Source organism: Salvia splendens, chromosome 22 (assembly GCF_004379255.2).
Source record: "Salvia splendens isolate huo1 chromosome 22, SspV2, whole genome shotgun sequence".
Classification (NCBI taxonomy): Eukaryota; Viridiplantae; Streptophyta; class Magnoliopsida; order Lamiales; family Lamiaceae; genus Salvia; species Salvia splendens.
The window spans coordinates 25,549,332-25,570,882 of record NC_056053.1 but is presented as its reverse complement, the minus strand read 5'-3'; positions in this window follow the sequence as shown (position 1 = coordinate 25,570,882).

The window sequence follows — 21,551 nt, the reverse complement described above, 5'->3', positions numbered from 1 at the left end:
TTGCGCGTTATGTTTCAGGTGTTTATCGGAGCTGTTATACGGTTACGTTAGTAATTGCTTTTTTGCTAAGTGCTATGAACCTCAATTCGTTTTGTTTCTTTGTGCTGGTCAAATGGACAGATAGGGTTTACAACTTGTAAGTGATCTGGTTCACATTGAAACTTAGACTATGCATATATTTGTTTTTCAACTAGAGTACTGCGTGTGTAATCAAATATACACACAATTTTATACAGAAAGAAAAGTTGGGATACAAATACTGTTGAATGAATTTGTTAATTGTTATTCACCTTAGTCATGTAGTTAAGATGGCCACATGTTGATTTTTTCTTTGCAAATCCTTCATGTTGCTCGGGTGAAAAGTTTGATGTTAAATAGGTACAGGTTTTGTTTATTTGAAGACATTGTATGATTTTTTATGTGCTCTTTGATTGGACCAACGAAAGAGAAGTGGGGTTTGAATACTTGTGCACTTAGTAGTTTCTCACCATTTGATAATTTCTTGTAAAGAAAAGAAGTTATAATGGTTGCTGCCAGGGATAACCTCGTGCCTTTGAACAGGTGACGTAGTGGTCAATGTCCGGACATGATCAATGTTTTCTAGTAATAACCAAGATATTAATTCCTTATATGGACTCCCCGGATGTATCTTTGTTTAATATCCAGAGCAAGAAAATTTCCAAGAAGCTTCACATAAATCAAATTGTGTTACTCTGAACTCCAAACCTTTTGTTTGGCTACATATATCATGAAGCAGGATGTTTAGCTTAGGGAGAGGCGAGAGTGAGTGTCTTTGTTCCAACTTAATTGTTCCCTACCATATTTCAGGCCTTTTTGCTTTCACATAATCATGTTATCTCACACTCCTTATTTCTGGAATTTGGGTTGACTCAATTTTCCTAGTAAAAAAATATTAGGCCACCTGGATGAGTTTACTTGTCCTCGAAAATTACCACCGCCCTTCTTAGTATTACTACTTGATACCTCATCTTCACTATCTTATTGATGTACTGAATAAGGACTGGCCAACTTTAAGCTGCAGCAAATCAAAGAACTGCCATGGTGGAAAAGGATTATTTTGGGAACATGAGCTTTGTTAATTATCTTTGTTGTAATTATGATTTTGGGATAGTATTAAATATAATTAACAAGTTTTTTTTCTGTCCTTTTTGCAATGCAACAGTGGGGTCTCTTTGAATTACAGATTCTGATTTTGATATATCACCGTTTTTTTTTTAATTTGAGAATGCTTATTACACACTCACCGACTTGCGACTTGACATAGAGTTGATGGATAAGCTTAACAATGGCAATTGCTCAATCCTTGCTATGGTACAACTTATCATCTCTTTGTTCTATTTCTCAGCAACCTGGCCTTATAATTCAAGAAACTGAGATAGACTAAATTATGACATAAATGATGAAGATGCTTGAAAATTGTTTGCAACTTTTTGCATGCTTTCACCCTTCTAGTAAGAAGGTGTGGTTATGTCTGTCTACTAGGTATAACCAGAGCAATGCAATAATGTATAATGAGCCCAGGGTGCTTTTTGGTTACCTGAGCTTAATGCTTGTCATAATACTTTGGAATTTCCTGAAAGGAGCTTCATATGTCAACTAACTTAAGGAATGTACACCTAGAACATGGAAATTTGGTATTTGAAGCTAATTAAGTGCTTGTGCTGCACAAATGAGATGCACTTCAGTTACCAGGATTGCTCCACCTCCTAGCCATGTGTGTCATTTTCAGTCTGCATCACTAGGGTACACAATCTGAAAAACTAGTACCAACTTCTTTTCTTAATTATATTCATGATTCAAAAAAATATGGCTGCTTCAGTCACGCTATTCCTATTTGACATTGCCCCTTGAAAATTCTGTATGTTTTCATTCAACCTTTTTATGTATGATCTTGGATATCTAGTCACTCGTATTATTAGCTATGTTTACCTGTTAATGAATAGTGATCACCTGTTCAACTTCACGAAATGCAACTGTTGGGAGCTCCAGTTTCATTTGATCAAATGGGTTTTATTAAAGATATGGTCTATGTGGGTCCAGCTGGTTCTGGTCCATGTTGTTTCCTAATAGAGATCCACATGGACGGCAGGCTAGTTAAAATGTGAAAGTGTAGCATGTGCCAGTTCGCTTTCTTTTTTCTTGCTTTCCAATCTTTAAACAAAATTCTGAAAGAAGATCCATCCTCTCTATCTTTTAGGAACTCCAACAAACCCAAAACTATGTTTCCAACAACAGAGTTCATATGTATGCTATATAGGTATACCATGAAGATAAGGGGTACTTGGTTGGTTAATAAAATTAAGGAATGGATATACATGACATGAAGGATCCCGATTGAAGGATTTATCAAAGGGTCCCTCTCTATCATTTTCTTTGCCTTTAATATGGGCCGGTTTCTCTAAGGGACTAAAAATGAGATTCGACTGTAACTTTGTAAGAATTATTTTGGTCGGATCACTATAGCTATGACCCGACTGGTTTGTGATGATCAGTATCAGTATGTATTGGAGAAGTGCAGTCAAAATAGTGCATCCGTATGGAATAGTGCCTAACTACTTGGAGAATAACATTTCAATCGCAGCTAACTTTTATTTTCTTATATGTAATTTTCCATCTATAAGTCACACTCTCACCCGCCTTTATTAATACTCCACAATTCTGGCAGAAGAAGGATATGTACTTAGCATCTAATTTTGAAAATTCCCCATTGGAGGGAATCTACTTATGCTTCGATAAGACTTTTAAGAACAGACCCTCTATCTATATCCCTATATTCATATGGATTAGTTGCTGAATACTCCATTATTTATTTTTCTCATCCTTCTCTTACTTCCTATATCCCTTTTAATATGATTGGCCAGCTGCTGACTACAATCACCAGTCTGAGAGCACCCGCAACGCAGGCTGCCCGCGTTCCGCGTTTCGTGCCGGCGGAACGGAACCGGCACGCGACGCGTTGCGGAGGTGCGTTCCGTCTCCGTGTCGTGCCCATGCCGTCGCGGGTGCCGTCGCCGCGAGACGCGGCACGGCTTGTGTCGCCACGCGCTTCGGCGACGTGGCTCGCCCTGCGTCGTGCGTGACGCCCACTCGCCGGCCCGCGAGTGGGCGTCGTCACGCTGACGCATAAATTCATATATTTTAAAAAATGAATTTTTAAAAAAATATTTTTTATTTATAAAAATTGTTTTTTATATTTAAAAACAATTTTTACAAATAAATGAATACTAGAAATTCGTATTAGCCCATATATATTTGATGGGCTTGCGAATTTATGAAACTCATTCTTGGTTGTCTCTCTTTTATAGAGACATCCTTGAATGTTTTATGTTCCACTTTCGATGTGGGATAAACTCATTCTTGGTTGTCTCTCTTTTATAGAGACATCCTTGAATGTTTTATGTTCCACTTTCGATGTGGGACAAACTCATTCTTGGTTGTCTCTCTTTTATAGAGACATCCTTGAATGTTTCATGTTCCACTTTCGATGTGGGACAAACTCATTCTTGATTATCTCTATTTTATAGAGACATCCTTGAATGTTTTATGTTCCACTTTCGATGTGGGACAAACTCATTCTTGGTTATCTCTATTTTATAGATCCTCTTTGAATGTTTTATGTTCCACTTTTGATGTGGGACAAACTTATTTTTGGTTGTCTCTATAAAATTGTATTTTAAATTATGTCATTTTTTATTTTTTTAGGATTTTAATTATGTCTTTTTCTATTTTTTTGAATTTTAAGTTGAAATGTTATTTTAATTTTAATTAAGTGTGTTTGTTTTAATTGAATTGGGTTGGAAATAAAAATAAAAAATGAAATTGAATGAATAGTAATTTAAGGAACGGATAAGAGACGGAGGGTTGCAGGTTTCGTTCCTTAGTTAAGGAATAAAGTAAAAAAGTACAGTGGGGCCCGCAAATAGTAGTTTAAGGAACGGTTTAGGAACGGTGGGGGAACAGCGTTGTGGATGGCCTGAAATTGTTATAACTTGCTTCACTTCTTAGAGAATCCACAACCGTGCTCTTGCCAGCGGCACGGTTGTGGGCCCCGGCCGGTACTATTCATGCCTGCTCTCTGGCAAGAGCACAACACCTACAATTGTGCTCTTCCGCAAGGACGAGCACAATTAATTTAATATTCAATTAAAAAATCACAATAAATATTACAAAATACAAATAAAATAAAAAAGACATAATTAAAATCCTAAAAATTAAAAATTACATAATTAAAATACTAAAAATTAAAAATTACATAATTATTGGCTAATATTACCCGAGGAAGACTACTCATCCGGCGGCAACAACCCCAATTGTTTTTGGAGACCCACTATCATGCCCTCGTGCGTTTGAAGATGTGTGGGGGTCATAGTTGACCTATCGGCCATATTAAGTTGGGCCAAAATGGCCCACAACGAGTTGTTCGGGGGTGGAGGTGGAACATAGGGTGCGGGTTCAGGGGCAGGGGCCGATGGAGTCGCGAAGCGCCGGCGCTCGGCCGCCGCCTTCTTCCTTAATTGCGGTCGGGGTTGGAAACCGCTTGGTCCGGCGTCGGGGCTACCCAAGTTAGCTCCGGCGAGTTGGCTAGCCACTTCTTCGGAGCCGGAGTCGGATAGGGATACCGACCTTGACCGTTTGGAGGAGCCGCTAGAGGAGGATGTTACGCCTCCCAGATATCTCGGGTGGAACCGCGTTTCCTGCCAAACGTTGAGGTACTTGAACGACTTTTCGTTCATGGATTGGTATGTGCTCAGCGCCGCAGTGATGATGTCGACCTCGCTCCGGCCGCTCCCGGCATTCCGCGACTCCTGGAGGAAATAGCCATTGAACTTGCCAATTTCGTCGTTGGCTCGGCCGATGCAGTTGCGCACCATACTCTCGTTGCGCTCGATCGTTCCCGGCGGCCGGTTTGCATTGTACCGGCGAGATACGCGCCACCAAAAGTGATCGTCCGATTGGTTCGTGCCAACCGCCGCATCTTCGGAGATTTCGAAGTACGCCTTGAACAATTTATCCATCTCCGCCGGCGTGTACGGTGTGCGGACACCGCTGCCGCGAGTAGGAGCTTGCGGAGGTTGGGAGGGGGCGGTCGGCCTAGGCTCCGGTGTCCACCCGTATCGTCCTTCGGAGGCACCTTGGTCGTCGATTGGGTATGGACGGTAGCCACCCGGAACGGCCGAATCTTGGGTTTGAGGAGGGGCCGAATATTCCGTTTCCGGACTAGGAAACGGTTGTGAACCGAACCATTCGGGGTTCCAACCGTTGGAGCCCGTAGGGTTATCGCCTTGGCCGGACATAGTGATGTTGTAGGGTATGAGAGAATGAAGATGAAAATGGATATGAGAGATTGAAGATGAGAATGGAGATGAGAGAATGATGATGAGAATTGTGTAGTTTGATGTGAATTTTTGGGAGTGAAATTGGGGATATTTATAGATGAAAGTGTGTATTTTTGGGGTAAAAAAAATTAAAAAGTGTGAAAAAACGGTTATAAACGGATATAATTTTTTTGGGAAGTGAATTTTTTTTTATTTTTTATCGGTTTTTTTAATTAAAAACCTATTTTTTTTAAAAAAAAATTATTTAAACCCAACGGCTATGCCGTTGACGAATGAGGGCGGGCCACGTCAACTGCTCGCAGGCACGGCGCTGCTCGATGCATCGAGCAGCGGCGGCGGGTGGCGTCAGTGCCAGCGGCGCGGACGGCGGTGGCGAGCAGCGCCACCGCTGCGGATGCTCTTAGAGTGAGAGTGATGTATGCCTGGTTTGACGAAATATACTGTATTTTTTAATTGATAGACGCACAGTTAAATTTGTCGAAATGCCCCACCTATGTCTACTTAATTGCCAGATCTTGCCTCATCCAGCTAGTGAGTTCAATTTCTCGCTCATAATTATATACATAACTTCCCTCTCACTTAAGAAATCAGCAGCATTTCCTACAACAAGTTTTGATGATGAAAACTAACATTTCACTTGTGCAGCCAGATTCTTAATTAGCTTCAAACACCACACAATTTGATGAACTAAGACCATCCACAACGGGACTCGCCGGCGTCTCGCGTCTCGTCTCAGCGAGACGAGACCCCGGCGAGACGCGTTGCAGCCTCCATCTCGTCCCGTCTCGTCGCGCGTCTCGTCGCGCGACTCGACTCGCCGAGCCAGGAGACGAGCTGGCTCGCCACGCGCCTCGGCGACGTGGCGCAGCCCGGCGTCGTGCGTGACGCCCACTCGCCGGCCCGCGAGTGGGCGTCGTCACGTGCTGACGCAATAAATATTTTTTTTAAAAAAAAATTCGAATTTAAATAAAAAAAAATTTTTGTAACGGTATTATTACCGTTTTTTTGTTTTTTTTTTATATTTTTTTTGTTTTTTATTAAATTTTTTACTCTATAAATACTCCTAAACCCATCCTCATTTACACACAACTACACATCTATTCTTCATATCATCTAAATTTTCTCTCAAATTTTGGCTGAAATTTTCATAACCCAACTCAAGATGTCCGGCGACGGCGAGGGCAACTATGGCGGCTCCGGCTCCGGCGGGTGGGATCTCAACTCATTCGGCGATTGGGAGAACATGATCAACACATTGGGCGGTGGAGGTTCGTCAACGCCGGGGACCCAGGGTTCGGCGACGCCGGGGGGGTACCAACCACCCAATTTTGACCTTGATGCATATGTTCGTCCCAACGTCCCGCGGTTTTCGCAGGGATTATCCCAGATCCGGGAGGATTTTCCAGTTGATCCCACGCCGGGAGTAGGCCAAGGCGGTGGAGGTGGGCGAGGCGGTGGAGGTGGCCGAGGCAGTGTACAACCCCAGACGGGCGAGGACGAGGAGGAAGAAGAGGAAGAGGAAGAGGATCTTGGCCGACATCCGTACAACAACCTCGAAACGATGGCGGTGTACAACGCCTGGATCACGGTCTCGTACGATCCCATCGTCGGGAATCAACAAACCCGGAAGTGTTTCTGAGAAAAGGTTGTCGAGGTCTACCACCAAATAAAGCCGAACCGCTCCCGCAAGCGCACAGTTAACATGATCCGCTGTCACTTTGACCGAGTCGACCGACAGGTCAAAAAATTCTGCGGCATCTACTCGGCGGAAGAGGCGCGCTACCAAAGCGGCGCCACGGCCACCGACATTTTGACGTCCGCTTTGCGCGCCTACTACCAGGACGAGGGACATCAATTCAGATTTGTTGATGTTTGGCGCGCCGTCAAGGACGAGGAACGATGGGCCGGCGGTTTCCGCTCCAGCTCGGGCTCAAACTCGAAGCGCACGAAGCATACGGCGAGTGGCCAATACTCGTCTAGTGCTGGTGCGTCTGGTGGTGACACTGCTGAAGGCATCAGCCAACATGATGCTGAATCCCAGGAGTTTGCGGGTACGGTCGGCGATGCAGGAGGATCCGCGAGTAGGCGCCGTCGGCCGCAAGGGACGAAGGCGGCGAAAGCGGCTAGAGCAAGGAAGGGCCGAGGCGAATCAAGCCAGCCGGCCTCAGGATCGGGCTCGCGAGGAGGCTCGGACACACTTATGGTGGCGTACATGACCGCCACAATGGCGGACACTTCCCGCTTCTCGCACTCCCAATACGCGGCCTGGTGGAACGGAATTGTGCATATGGCAGCACAACTTGGCCTTCCGACTCCCCCTCAACCTCGACCGCCTCCGGAGGATGATTAGCCCTTCCGATTAATTTTTTTTTATTTTGTGTGTTTTTTTATTTTGTGTGTTTTTTAATTTTGTTTTAATTTTAATAAAGTGTGTTTGTTTAAATTGAATTGGGTTTTAAAAAAAATTATAAATTAAATTGAATGAATAGTAATTAAGAGACGGTATAGAGACGGTTAAGAGACGGAGCGTTGCAGCCTCCGTCTCTTAGTTAAGAGATGGAGGAAAAAAGGACAGTGGGGCCCTCAAATAGTGCTCAAATAGTAGTTAAGAGACGGTTTAAGAGACGGTATAGAGACAGCGTTGTGGATGGCCTAAACAATTTTGAGCTTCTTTAGTCTTCTTGTCTGATCCTTAAAATACTCAATCATGTATTGCACCAAGTATAATTTGGATTACCTTGTTCGATTTCTTCCTCGTCTCACAAAATCGATCATCCTGCATTTTACGCATCATTTTTTAACTCTAGAACTCATTTTCTGGATGTAGAACTTGAACACGGCCGTGCACATTCCACTCTACAATCATCCATCTGACCGAGTCGAAGATGGGGAGACACGAGTCAACTTGCTATGTATTACGATTTAAATTCAGATGTTTTTATTTTCATGGTTAAGGATTGATTTGAGATATTAACTTGCTCTAGTATAGCTATCAAACACCCCCCTTACTATACACGATTAGTGATTCTAACTACTCCTTAATTCCAGATCCTACTTTAAACTTATAATGATCTACATCATGTTAAGAACCCAAATAAAATATACTACCAAATACTAGAGTATTTGATTTGACTAAACTAATATTAGTAGTAAATAATTTGTTGGACCACAATTCATCAAACTACTATTTCTTATCCTATATACTAGTATTAAATTTGATATTACTCTATCCTGTCTGCCAATTGTGTTTACTGTTTACTGTCCATTACGAACTTCGTTTTCAAATCTTCCATTAATCCTTGTGATAGCAATGGTATTTGAAGCTGACTCATTAATCCTCTTAATTATATTCAATTTAAGTAATTTATCCATCAATTAACGAACAACTATTGCACGTCTGAACTATTAATATTATTCAAATTAATTAATTAATTACTGTCACTCCGTTTAGTCATTACAAATTTAAAATCATAGAACTATCACGGAAGCTGTGAAACAAACATTGGTAAGAAATAAAAAACCTAGAAAGTCTGGTTGAAACTAAATATATTCACTAAAATATTTTTCATTATTAATGATCACCATTTTTCACTGAAATATTTCACTATTGATCAACATTTATCTAATCTTATCAGTATATTCGACACCATCGCAATAGTTTTACAATAACCTAAAAACTAACCTAAAATAAAACATTTTCCCAAAATCATCTATCTCAGCATTCAAAATCAGATGTATAATTGTATAAAAAACAACGAAACTCAGAGATTGAAAATCAAAATATGCTATTTGCAATCCCTCCATGAAATAACAATCAATCAATTAATTAATTAATTAATTGTAACCACAATGACAAAGGAAACTTGGGCATGCAGTCTTCAACGATGACTCTTTGGTTAAGAGAAGAAGCATTAATTAATTTATTATATTAATCATGTAATTATTTTAAAGGAAAGCAACTTTTAGGTGTAATAATGGCTCAATTATTGGGAAATGGTGCAACTCTTTTTGATCAAGGTGACATTCCCACTTTCAATTTTTTTTATTATTTTCTTAAGTCCTAACCCAATCCAATTTGGTTAATCTTGTCCTATATGCCTACACTCACATATATTCGTGAATATTCTCATAACTTTTTGTTAGTTAATCTTTTGTTATAGAATTGTTTATTTTGAATGCATATTATATTCCACCAATATACTATTGGAATATATAAGATATATGTTCGAGGAGTAATTTAGTTTGGATGAAGTATTTGAGAGGAAAATGAGTGGAATATATGGGAAATGATTTTGGAGTGGTGATGTGGAGAATGATTTTGGAGTGGTGATGTGGGGAAAGTAAGACACACTTTATATTTCTCAAACTTCTCAAGTTCTCATCTTGTACAAAATGTTACAACTCTCTCCTATTTATAGGCATTCACTTCATATTCTAGAATTCTCTACTAGATTCTTTAATATTTTATATCTAGATTTTTTCTCCATAAAAATCTAGATAGTTTCCTAACATTCTAGGAATATCTAAATATTTTAGGCCATGTTTGGTTGACGGGAAAGTAAAGTTGGCAGGGAAAATGATTCCTGGGACAATGAATCCCGGGAATTTGATTCCTAATAACTTTACTTTCTCGTGTTGGAAAATATCAAGATTTTAAAGTTTATATTTGATTTAAACACTAAACTAAAAATATAATTATCGTTTTTTATTTATAAAAAATAATAATACATATTATTTAATAAATTATTAATTACAAATGATAATAATTATATTATTTTATTTATTATTACAATGGATAGCTTAAATATGGATTATACATCATAATATATAATAATATAATAATAAATAAGATTATTATTATTATTATATTTACTAATTTTTTTATTGACTAAATTTTATAATTTAAAATTTTACTACAATTTTATTGTTAATTACTAATTTATAAAGTAATAATTATTATATAATTATATAATTATAATTATAATTATATTTAATTATTTAATAAATTATTATTATTATGATAATAAAAATTAAATATAAATATTAATAATATAGTTATAATTATGATAATTTGAATTATAGTTATATATTATCATGAAATTAAGTATGGTTTGTACTTTTAAATTATTTTTAAAACATTGTAATAAATAATAATAATAAGGATAATAATAATAATAATAATAATAAAAAAAAAAAAAAAAAACTATACTATATTGCATTAAATAAGTAAGAATCCTAAAACTGGGAAAAAGAACAACTAAGAAAAGTTAGGATTCAGAATCCTGGAAAGTTGTACTAACTTTCTTTGTTTTAGGATTTTGATTACTTTCTCAGTTTGATTAAAAACGGAAACAAACACAGAAATTTAAAATTTAAGGAATCAGATTACTTTCCCAGACAGAATCCTGACAACCAAACATGGCCTTAATACCTTCTAATTTTAGAGAATTCTACATGATATCTATAATCTAGAGAATTCTCCTAAAATACCTAGATATTTATCATATCTAGATAATTCTACTAAAAATCAAGTTTAATTTTATTCCAACACCCCCCTCCAAACTTGATTTGTCATTCCGAGCAACGTCCTGATCTTGATAAAGTCATCGTACTTGAGGGGCTTTGTGAAAATATCGGCAACTTGATCCTGCGATTTCACATACTCGACTTGAATCTCCTGATTTGCAGCGCATTCTCTGATGTAGTGGTAGCGGGTGTCGATGTGTTTGCTTCGGTTGTGGAACACTGGATTTTTGGATAGCGCAATGGCCGACTTGTTGTCCACACAAATAGTTGTTGGCTCCTTTTATGGCCACCCGAGCTCCGATAATAAACTCCTGAGCCAAATTGCATGACAAACACTGAAGGTAGCAGCCACATATTGGCTTCGAAGGTTGATAATGTGACAATTAGCTGTCTTTTAGACATCCAAGTGAATGCAGTGTCACCCATATAGAACACATATCCACTTGTATTCTTTCGGTCATCAGTGTCACCAGCCCAGTCACTATCACTGTAGCCAACAAGCATGTAATTGTTAGTAGCTGAATATAATAGGCCATAGTCAATCGTACCTTTGAGATATCAGAGTATTCTCTTAGCTGCCTTGAAGTGAGTAGTGGTTGGATTCTCCATGTAGCGACTTACGAGCCCTGTAGCGTACAATATATTCGGCCTTGGGCAAGTTAAGTACCGTAGGCTTCCAACCAAGCTCTTGTATAGTGTCGGATCCACCTTTTCCTCTTTATCGTTCTTTGATAGCTTGACCCCGCATTCCACCGGTGTATTGATTGGTTTGCAATCCTTCATTTTGAACTTCTTCAGGATCTCCTTTGCATCGTGTTCTTGTGTGATGAATATTCCATCTTCTCGTTGATTTACCTCCACTCCGAGGTAGTATGCCATCAGCCCGATGTCTGTCATCTCGAATTCTTCAGTCATTGCCTTCTTGAATTCCTTGAACATGCTTGTATTATTTCCTGTGAAAATGAGATCATCCACATACAAGCACACTATTAAGATATCATCTCCTTTACTTTTCAAATAGAGCGCATGCTCGTGTGGGCATTTGGTGAAGCTGTTATCTTCAAGATATTTGTCGATCCTGGTATTCCACGCTCTCGGTGCTTGCTTTAGCCCGTATAGGGCTTTCTTCAACCTCAAAAATTTGTCTTCTTGGCCATTCACCACGTAGCCATCAGGCTGTTTGATGTACACTTCTTTATCAAGAAATCTATTCAAGAAAGCCTACTTCACATCCATTTGATATATCTTCCATCTATTTTGGGATGCAAGAGAGACTATTAGTCTAATAGTTTCTAACCGAGCGACAGGAGCAAATACCTCGTCATAGTCGATTCCAGCTGTTTGGCAATATCCTTTGGCGACGAGTCTAGCTTTATATATTTCAACTTCACCGTTGGAATTCTTCTTGATTTTAAACACCCACTTGACTCCAATGGCCTTGTGTCCTTTTGTTAGTGTCATTATTCTCGATGGCTTTGATCTCTGCATCCATCGCGACTCGCCAATTTTCACTTGTCGTAGCTTCTTTAAAGCTAACTGGTTCACAATCAGCAAATAAGTAAAATAAGGTGAGATCTTCTAACCTTTCAGTGTCGTCATACACTTCATCCAAGCTTCGCGTGCGTTGTGTGGCTTTTTCATTCAAGAAAGATGGTGGCGAGCCTCTAACTGATGTAGGAGATGTAGGTGGAGTTGTTTGTTCTTGTTGCACCTCTGTCACCTGCTCGATTGTTCCTTGATCTCCAAATAGAGGTATGAAGGTGGAGTCATTGTCCGTGCCGAAATCCCATGTTCCTTCTTCATCGAACTTTACGTCTCGGCTAATCATGGTTTTCTGCCAAGTTGGATCATATAACTTATAGCCTTTAGTGTTAGAGTCATACCCGATGAAGATGAATGGCTTGCTTTTGTCGTCGAGTTTACTCCTCGTCTGATCTGGTACATGTGCATAGGCTTTGCTCCCGAATACTCTCAAGTGGGCGATTCCTGGTTTTCTCCCGCTCCAGGCTTCTTGAGGCGTCATTCCCCAGACACTTTTTGTTGGAGACCTATTAGACAAGTGCACGGCGCACGCCACTGCTTCTGCCCAAAGCTCTTTAGGTAAATTCTTCGTCTTCAACATGCTTCGAGTCATCTCAACGATGGCCATGTTCTTGCGTTCAGCCACTTCATTCTGCTGGGGGGATCTCGGGACTGTTAGTAGCCGCCGAATTCTGCTTTCTTTGCAAAATTCTAGAAACTCCCTTGATGTGAATTCTCCACCTCGGTTGGTCCTCATTGCTTTGATTTCTAGACCACTTTATTTCTCGATGGCAGCCTTGAACTTCTTGAAGCGTCAAATGCTTCTGATTTATGCTTCAAGAAGTATACCCACGTTTTTCTTGAAAAATCATCAATGAAAAGTAGGAAATAATTATTTTTACTGAGGGAGCTTGGCTTGATTGGTCTACACACGTCTGCATGGATTAACTCCAATGGCTTCTGAGCTCTCGAACTCGACTCCTTTGGGAACGGCTTTCTGAAGTGCTTCCCAACTAAGCATCCTTCACAGAGTTGATCGGGGTGCTCGATGGGCGGTAATCCTCGTACTATTTCTTTATTTGATAGCAATTTTAAGCTACCAAAATTCAAGTGCCCAAATCGAAGATGCCATAGCCAAGGCTTATCTTTATAACATGCTTGAAGACACTTCACCACATCATTTTGAACATTTAATAAGAACATTCTATTCTTGGACATTGACACCTTGGCCATTAAATCATTTTTGTCATCTCTTATTGAAAGGCTATAATCTTTCATATGAATGTTGTAACCTTTTTCTAAGAGTTGTCCAAGACTCAGTATATTATTTCTCATATTGGGCATGTAATATACGTTAGAAATGAAATCTTGAGCTCCATTCTTTAGCGAATTATGATCTTGCCTTTTCCTTTAACTAAAATTTTAGATTCATTACCAAAGGAGACATTGCCACTTACTGATTCATCAAGCTCCACAAACATGCTCTTGTTCCCGCACATATGGTTGCTCGCTCCTGTGTCGAGGTACCACATATCATCTTTTCTTCCAGCTTCTCCTTTATAAGCTAGAAGAACACATTCATTTTCTTCATTCGTATTCTCCACGTAATTGGCTTCTCTTCAACTTTTGATTTTGTGTCTCTGCACTCGGAAGCATAGTGCCCATATCTATGACAATTATAACACTTTATTGAAGATTTATCGTACCTCGACTGTGGGTTGCTCCTTCCTCGTCCTATACTTGGAGACTCATTTCTTTCTTCATTGTTTGCAAAATATCCCCGACCACGTCCACGAGCATATCCTCGACCACGACCACGATCTTGTCTTTGTCCGCGACCTCTTCCTTGTCGACCACCACCATTACCCTAACTTTCTTCTTTCTCCTTTAGGCTTACTTGCAACTTTAAAAGTTGCTCCACAATTTCTTGTTTCTTCTTTTGTTTCTCCTCATATGCTTGTAGTGAACACAATAAATGATCGATAGTCATTTCCTCCAAATCTTTTGTTTCTTCTATTGTAACTACTATGTGCTCAAAATTAGGGGTTAGAGAGCGCAATATTTTCTCCATGATTCTATCATCCTCCAATTTTCACCATTTCTTTTCATTTGATTTGATACTGCCAAGACTCTTGAAAAATAATCCGAAATCGATTCGGACTCTTTCATATGTAAAGACTCAAATTCTCCTCTTAAAGGTTGGAGACATACCTTCTTTACTCGCTCCACACCAACACACGAGATTTGGAGCTTCTTCCACGCTTCTTTGGCCGTGCTTACACTTGATATCTTCTCGAAATCGTCGTCCCCTAGATCTTGGTAGATGAGATAGAGAGCTTTCTTGTCTCTCTCTCTCACATCTCACAATCTATCCCTTTGTTGTTGGGATAGATCGGTCTCGTCTTGCGGCTCCTCGTAGCCACTCTCCACGATCTCCCAAACGTCGTGGGCTCCCAATAACGCTTTCATCTTGATACTCCAATTATCGAAACTGCTCTTATTGAGCATGGGGACTTGGAACGACGGCAAGTTAGCCATACTATAGGTAGGAACTTATGGCTTTGGTACCACTTTGTTGGAATATATAAGATATATGTTGGATGAGTAATTTAGTTTGGAGGAAGTATTTGAGAGGAGAATGAGTGGAATATATGGGAAATGATTTTGGAGTGGTGATGTGGGGAAAGTAAGACACACTCTTTATTTCTCAAACTTCTCAAGTTCTCAACTTGTACAAAATGTTACAACTTTATCCTATTTATAGGCATTCACTTCATATTCTAGAATTCTCTACTAGATTCTTTAATATTTTATATCTAGAATTTTTCTCCATAAAAATCTAGATATTTTCCTAACATTCTAAAAATATCTAAATATTTTAATACCTACTAATTCTAAAGAATTCTACGTAATATCTATAATCTAGAGAATTCTACTAAAATATCTAGATATTTATCATATTTAGATAATTCTACTAAAAATCAAAGTTTAATTTTATTCAAACATATACATCACCGTATATATGTTGTGTCAGCAGATAACATAGTAATGGAAACATGTTGGGGTGATTATAGTAAATAATTCCATATATTAATGCAATCTTTGAAAAATTTATATAGAATCAAATAACTTGATTTCATCTTTAGTACCTTTTTGAAAAACTCTTTCCCACTCCATACCATACGCGACACCTGCGCTTATAATATTAATATTTACTTTCAAAAGTTCTAAATATATAAATTTAAGTTCCCCCAGCACAAAATATGGTTTCATATATTTTAATCGCATAATTAACTTAAAAGTAAATGAGCAAGCTGCCATTCATTATGTGAAAAAGGAGATTTTGTGCGATCTTTTACGTCTACAATGAACCTTCCACAATTACTAGGAGATCAATATGAAATTGAAAGCGGCAGATCAACTAGCTTAGTGAGACCAACTTCAATTGATGTAGCATCTCGAACTCGAAGTAAATGTTAGTACATGAAAACTGTATATGCATACGCATCATATATATATAGGGTGCATTATAATGATAACCCCAATTTCCGTAATAACCCTATAACTAAATCTGGACCACACATTTTTAAAATCACGTGGTCTAGATTCAAACTTAGATTTACTTCATAAAAAAAAGCGCGGGGGTAAATATGTCATTTCGCTCATGATAAAATTTACGTATCCAAATTTCGCTCATTTAATTTCTGAATTTCGCTCATTTGATCATTTTATCAGTCAGTCAAAAGTATCATTTTATCAACTCAGAGTATCATTCTATCCGGCAAAACTATCATTCTATGCAATAAACCTAACATATATCATTTTATCATTTTATCAGTCAGTCAAAAGTATCATTTTATCAACTCAGAGTATCATTCTATCCGGCAAAACTATCATTCTATGCAATAAACCTATCATTTTATCATTTTATCAGTCAGTCAAAAGTATCATTTTATCAACTCAGAGTATCATTCTATCCGACAAAACTATCATTCTATGCAATAAACCTAACATATATCATTTTATCAGTCAGTCAAAAGTATCATTTTATCAACTCAGAGTATCATTCTATCCGGCAAAACTATCATTCTATGCAATAAACCTAATATAATCGGCACAATACATAATATACAAACCTACAAAGCAGTAAACGTATCATTTTATCAACTCAGAGTATCATTTTTATAAGGTTACTGTCATTTTATCCGCTTAGATTATCATTTTATCAGGTAAAAGTATCATTTTATTAAACAAAAATGTCATTTTATACACCAAAAATACCTATCATTCTATCGGCTTAAAGTATCATTCTACCCGGCAAAACTATCATTCTATCGGCTGAAAGTATCATTCTATCCGGAAAAACTATCATTTTATGCAGTAAACCTAACATTTATAAGTTAAAAGTATCATTTTATCAACTCAGAGTATCATTCTATCCGGAAAAACTATCATTCTATGCAATAAACCTAACATATATCATTTTATCAGTCAGTCAAAAGTATCATTTTATCAACTCAGAGTATCATTCTATCCGGCAAAACTATCATTCTATGCAATAAACCTATCATTTTATCGGTCAGTCAAAAGTATCATTTTATCAACTCAGAGTATCATTCTATCCGGCAAAACTATCATTCTATGCAATAAACCTATCATTTTATCAGTCAGTCAAAAGTATCATTTTATCAACTCAGAGTATAATTCTATCCGGCAAAACTATCATTCTATGCAATAAACCTATCATTTTATCATTTTATTATTTTACGTGATATTTGGCGAAATTTAGAAATTAAATGAGGGAAATGACAGTTTTACTCCCGCGCTTTTTTTTTATGAAGTAAATCTAAGTTTGAATCTCAAAACTATCATTCTATGTAATAAACCTATCATTTTATCATTTTACGTGATATTTGGCGAAATTCAGAAATTAAATGAGGGAAATGACAGTTTTACCCCCGCGCTTTTTTTATGAAGTAAATCTAAGTTTGAATCTCAACCGCATGATTAGAAAATATGTGTGGTCCAGATTTGGTTATAGGGTTATTACGATATTTAGGGGTTATCATATGATCACGATACTTTCAAGCTAAGATAAGAAAACATAATGAAAACATATAAAATCAAGCTAATATTTTCTCCACTTCCAACACAGAAGAGGAAGAAATATAAAACTGCAACAGAAAGCAATATTGGTTGACTCCGTCCCTCTTCAGTAGAGGCGTTTTTATTTTCATCACTCATTTTGGGAAAATAATACTAATAAATAGTTAAAGTATAGAGAAAGTAAAATAACAGAGAAAATAATATAGAGAATGATTTTATCTATATTATTTTCTCTCTTACTTTACTATCTCTTCACTTTAACTATTTATTATCATTTTTTTCAAAACGAATGCTCAAAATGAAACACTTATACTACAGAGGGACGGAGGGAGTACTAGTATAACGAAAATTCTCCACTCAATATTTATTTTCGTGTCTTGTTGTGTTTTAACTAACAATGCTTTATTATTAAACGAAAAAGTGAATGCCCCCTTTTCTTATAGCACTACACAACTTTAAGGAGAATAAAGTGTACTTATGTACACCTCAAATGAAATTTTATTAATAAATAAATAATAACTTCTTTATAAATTGAGTATTTTTTTTTCGTCTATAGGAGTACCTCATAATATATAGTACTACTCCTACTTGCTACATGTATTTGGAGTTTCTGCGACATAAGTTAGGTGAAACATAAATATCCTCATAATAACAACAAACTATGTAGTATGAATTTTGTAGTAGGTATTTCTAATAATAATAATAACAATAATGCGGTAAAAGATTGAAAATAAAAGGAGCCAATTGAAAGGGTAGATGGAAAGCTTGTCTCTTCTTCCCTAGTTTTGCATTTTTTTCACCGCACTATCTCTACTCTCTCTCACATACAGACTTGCATGTGTGTGTATATATATTAGCGTTAATTTACACCCTTTAATTATTCATAAGTTGTGATTACAAATCTAGGGTTACCAAATTTATAAACTATATAAATATCAAATTAAGTCTAATTACAAATTAGAAATTACATATAACTCTCTATGATAGCATATTACATAAGGATTTGGGCCTCTTCCATCTTGCTCATTTTTTTCTACATGGAGTCCTTGATTTGTTAATATTTTGTTAAAAACGAGTACTCTTTATTTTCTAATGTTGGTGTGCCTCCCACGAGGTTCTCACTAGAAGTTTTAACGACTCGACTATTGATCTGTGACTTATGCTTATTGAGTTTCTTATAGTAATAAGAAAACATTTAAGTACTAGTACATTATAAAGGAAAGTGGTAAAGTGGTAGAAACTATTGTGGAAAAGGGAAAATAAGATAGCGTCAAACCATGCATGCGCTTTTCTCTGGCATAATTGCACGATTTTGAGTGACCACGCTTTTCCCACAATTTCATCATTTACCAACCGCCCTTAATTAAACACAATCTCTCTCTCTCTCTCTCTTAATTATTAATTTCCAAATTTGTGATATATATAGATATCATAACTATAGTATTATTATAATTAAATATTCGTAAAATTTTAACTAACAAAACAACGTCGCGTTACGGATGCATATTGAATAAATTTTGATGGAAATAATTGGAATCGTAATAAAAGGTGGTGTAGTGAATTGATATTGAACTGCTACAAAATATTGTCGTGGTAATTTTTTTTGCTGAATTATTTCCCTATATTAGACTAGAACACACACAACTAACTTTATGATATAAAATGTAGGAAAACAAAAATATAAATTTTGTATGCATATGTATAATAATTATACACGCGTTATCTGATTATATACATCATTATATTAATTTAATCATCTATAATTAATTGCAGCAGTGATGAATTTAAACGCTTAATTCGTGATTGAACTAGAGTTTAAACTTGCCTCCTTTTTTTAATTTATATATAGTTCCTTATACTTAGATGTTCATCCATGAAAAAAACAATAATTATGAACATATATAAGTATAAAATTGTATGACAACTTTAATTACCATGCATATATAAGCAATAAAGCAATGGAAATTGCTAAAATTCAGGTATTATGCACTCAACAACTATGATAATTTATGTCGTGTGAAATATGTGTGACCACTGTCTCTGAATTATGCCTTTTCAATCAATATATTTCATGCTTGCCTGCAGGTGGTCTATGTGGGCACCAAAAATGGTGCTCTGTGTGTGTGGTAAGTATATAGTAGTCCCTCCGTCCTAATTAACTTGAGTTACAATTTTTGGGCATGGAGATTAAGAAATTGTATTAAAAAGTAGATGAGAAAAATTAAGTAGGAAAGATAAAGAGAGAGTAAAGTAGGTGATGGAATAAAGTAAGAGTGATGGGATGTTTTATTTTTTGTCAAAAAATGAAATGACTCAACTTAGTCAGCCCAAAAAAGAATACGACTCAACTTAGTTGGGACGGAGGGAGTACTATATAATATGGTATTAATATATAAAAACGCATCAACATAAATTATGTAATATATAAAGGAATTAACACAAAAGAAACATTAATGTATACATAAAAACAGGCAAACAGTTTATATTTTTAATCACTGGAAAAAAAGTTATAGGAGTATTAATAGCATCCCAAATTTTGATACTATTATTTTAAATAAATATGTGAACGTATAGATCAAGCTATTTTATACAAATAATATACTACTTATGTGTAATTTAAAAAGAAGGGAGTAATTATTTGTTATAATGATGAAATAAAGGGTTAATAGAAAAGAAGGCAGTTTGAAAGGATGCATGTTTGCCAACAGCTTGCGACAAACACTCGTTTTGTATGCAAACTAGAAATCATATGTTTCAATAGTTGGATTGCTTTGACCATACTTTTATAAACAATTCATGCTTTCACATGTGCATTTTCATATAGTAATTTTTTTTCATTATTCCTTTAAAGAAGCAATGGCAATTTTATTAAATTATTCGTTTTATATAGGAAATAAAAGATCACAAATTCACAACAATGTGCCCGCAGTAATGTTGGAATCCATTATTCTTCACTCACAAATGGGGTACTTCTCATATCTCGTTGAACTCTAGAAATTTTAATGATTTATTGAACTTCATTTCAAAAAAAGACATTTTTACATTTTTTTTTATCATTTTTAAGTGGAGGATTTGAATTTTTAAATCTGTGACTAATTTATTGAAAAATAGAAGCAACAAGACAAACGAAAATAAGAAGTGAGGGCTCTAATCAGCCCACAGACAGCTAGAAAGATAGTACTACTACAATTCTCTATCTAGTGACAGATCAATTCACTGTTAATTTAAAAGTTACGACCAATTTGATTATGCTTGTAGATTTGTATTAATCAAACGTATACTGTTTCATATATATTTATTGGAAGGGGATCTTTCAGCCGATCGATCTAATTTATACTACTCCTAGTAGTATGATATATTGAGCGTGACATATTCATACTAGAGTAGAAATGAAAATCAGACAAGAAAATCAAAAGGTTAGTGTACGCATGTAAGACAGAGATTATTAATTTACCTCAGTTCTACGGCCATAAAATCACATAATTATATTGCAAATTATGATACACTTAGGTGGCGTTCGGTTGTCATAACTAATATCATGAGACTATCCATCTAGGATTAAGATGTGAGATTATTTTAGTTGGAGGGGGGCTATGACTAATTATCATGAGACTATTCATCTAGAATTAAGTTAAAGGGTTCAATCTTATGAACCAAACATGATACATATTTAATCACGAGATTTAATCTTGTTAATTGAACACCTCCTTAATATATATTTATATTACAAGTGAAACAGTACTGCATAAAAAGGTCAGGACCAATTGAGTCGCCCTATGTGAAAGTCATCATCATAAAGTATCATCATCATCACAAACTTTTTTTAGACAGCAAATTATTATCGAGTTTAATAACTAAATATTGCATATTTGATCCTCCCGATGCTTAATACATTCAAAGTTATAAAAGTAATTGCATATTGTAAGAATTCATTATTTAATACTCATACTTTTTGTGTAGTCAACCATAAATATTTAGAGGACGTATGCTTTAATTGATAAAACACAAAATTATTGCAAATGATCTCAAAATTAATCGAGG